A 2,922-nucleotide genomic window follows, 5' to 3' on the forward strand; every position below is an offset into this window, starting at 1 on the left:
CATCCACCAAGCCATGCCACAGTACCAGTAGTAAAAAAATTTGAATTTCACCACTGCAACAAGCCCACTCTTTTACCTGCTCAGCCACTGCACCATCCATGAAACCACAGAATGAATAATATACGTAATAATATAGCACATATTACAATTCAGATAGTGTGTGTGTGTGCTTTAAAATTAGTATTCTACTTTAAAAGTATTTAATTAAGTAGTTTAACATTAGCATTTATACTTTTTAAAATCTTTTTCCTTCCCTATTTCTCTTTACAATTTTTAACATTCGTCATTGTATGATTCCAAAAGTTGGTCAGTACCTATAATAAAATACCAGTAAGTTGATTGCTACATTTACAAATACCAGCTCCAATTTTCTTCCAGGATCTATTTGACATTGGTATAAACATCAATGGAGTTACTCTCTTGGCACAATTCATAGCTTGCTACAAATGTTTTTAGTGTTTGTGTGTTTTTTGTCCTAAAGTGACCAATAAGCAAATAGTCTTGCTGTTCCTTGCACTTAATAATGCCTAAATAGTCTTGTGAAGTGTTTCAAATCATTGTGAACTAGAATGCCAATTCTGTTACAACTGAAAATTAGATCCTATGATTTTAATCATGTTCCTCTCTGTGCAAAACTTAATGCTGAATGTGATAGGCATCCGATGTGTATGCAATAACCAACATTTTATATTACCAGCAGCTTTAATTTAGAATCACTAATGTGGCATGCACACTGAAGAAATTGGTCAGAAATAGACTTTGAGGCACTCAGTGCCCATTTTAAGTCTCAATTTCTTCGAAATTGTGAATTGAGTCTAGATTAGAGATTTTTAATGCATGTTGTGACAAAACACTTGGACAACATTCAACATGAGGTCATATCTCATATTTTTTTTGTCTGACAGATTCGTGGCAACTCATTAAGTACAGAATTTCCCTAGTACCTGGGTAAATATTGTATTTTATTGACAGAATTAGTTAAAGTCAGTTAAAGGAAGCCTATACATGTTGTTTGAGAATCATCAGACTGGTGCAAGATACTTTTGCTCAGTTTTGGCATAGTACTGGAGTTCTCTAGAAGTAGAGAATTGCCATTTCTGGATTCATCTCAAGAATTGACAATTACAATTCTACATCTGCTGGCATCTTTGGCATCATAGAATGCCAACACTTGATAGCTTTGTCATTTATGTCTCCTGTTGCCATTGGTGTCTGTTTTGAGCAGTAGAGTGAAAGGGTCAAGGAACTCTGCCACTTGCAGTATAAATCTTCTGAGATACTGCACTATTCTCTGACATTTAAATCCTAGAATACATCTAATTTTTTTGCATGCTATTTCACTTAGTGTTCATTTATATGCTGTCAACAATAAGTGACCACTTTTAGATATGGATGTGTTGCTCTTGTTCAGTTTTAGACTTGGCTAACATTTTAGGCAATCAGTTGTTATGTTGATCCTCACTACTATAAACCAAAGGTAATAAGAGCTACTGAATGGAGGATAGTTTTTTGTTAGTGAATAGAATGGGTGTTGGAAAAAATTAACATGGAAGAAAAGAGTGAAAATAGAATGATAGAAAATACAAAATTTCTACAAAAATATTTAGAAGATTTATGTAGAGAGAGAGAAAAACAATTGCAGAGTTTATATTCAATGACTGAAAGGAATAAATTAAAGTTAAAACAGGGAGAGGAAACGTAAAATGATTTTGATGGAAATAAAACACTGTTTTCAAAGTGAGTGAACAAAGACTGGATAAATATTGGATATTTGGGGTGACATAAAAGTCAAGCATAGAGATAAGAAATACTGTAAAGTTTTGTATGGGAATGGCAGTGTTATACCAGAGTAAAACTAAAATGAAAGCTACATATTTTAGTGTCTAATAAAACAATTCTGAAATAGAAAAAAAATTCAGACTGAATGTTGAAAACTGATATATACAGTGAGGTAAATAGGATAACTAGATAGATATTAATACAGGTAGTCCTTGACTTATGACCACAACTGAGCCCAGAATTAATGTTGCTAAGTGAGAAATTTGTTAAGTACGTTTTGCCCCATTTTACAACTTTTCTTGTCACATTTCTTAAATGAATCACTACAGTTGTTAAATTAGTAACAAAGTTGTTAAGTGAGTCTGGCTTTCCCATTGACTTTGCTTGTCAGAAGTTCACAAAAGGGGTCACATGACACTGCAACCGCCATAAATATGGGTCAGTTGTCAAGCACCCAACTGTAAATCATGTGACCGTGGGGATGCTGCAATGGTCATAAGTATGAAAAATGGACGTAAGTCACTCTTTTTCAGAGCTGTTGTAACTTTGAATGGTCATAAATTAATTCTTGTAAGTTGAGGAGTCCCTATACTATATATGGTTGCAGTTTGCTTAAGGAATGGTTATGTGCAAAGTCTCTCCCTCCCTCTCTCTCTCCCTCATATGTACACTTTATCCTTAATTTATAAACCAATCAGAATCACAAGTTCGCAAAGGAAACTTATTTCCAATAGTTATGTAGTATTAACTGGATTTTTATTCTATACTGCTCTTACCAAACCATCTAAGAATGGTTAAAAACAGAATGTAGTTCAAATGTTCTTTCATAAATAATCTTTAAAATATTGGCATAAAATATTAAAGGATGTTGGGTCATTGTACAATTATTTCTTTCTGACCAAACCACCATTATAAGAAAATAAAATAACTCCTTACAGCTGTCACTTAGAAAATTATTTTCCCAGAACATATGGTAGAAAAGGCCAGGTGGCTTTAATGTGAATATGTGAAAACAATTTTCAACACTATTTTGGCAGCAACTCAGAAACACGTTGAGGGTAGGATGAGCAGTGCAAGTGAGGACTGACTGAAGACATCTCTTTTCAACCAACAGATGTGCTTCTTAGATAAAATAGCAGCTTG

Source organism: Natrix helvetica, assembly GCF_964273705.1.
Source record: "Natrix helvetica genome assembly, chromosome: Z".
Lineage (NCBI taxonomy): Eukaryota > Metazoa > Chordata > Lepidosauria > Squamata > Natricidae > Natrix > Natrix helvetica.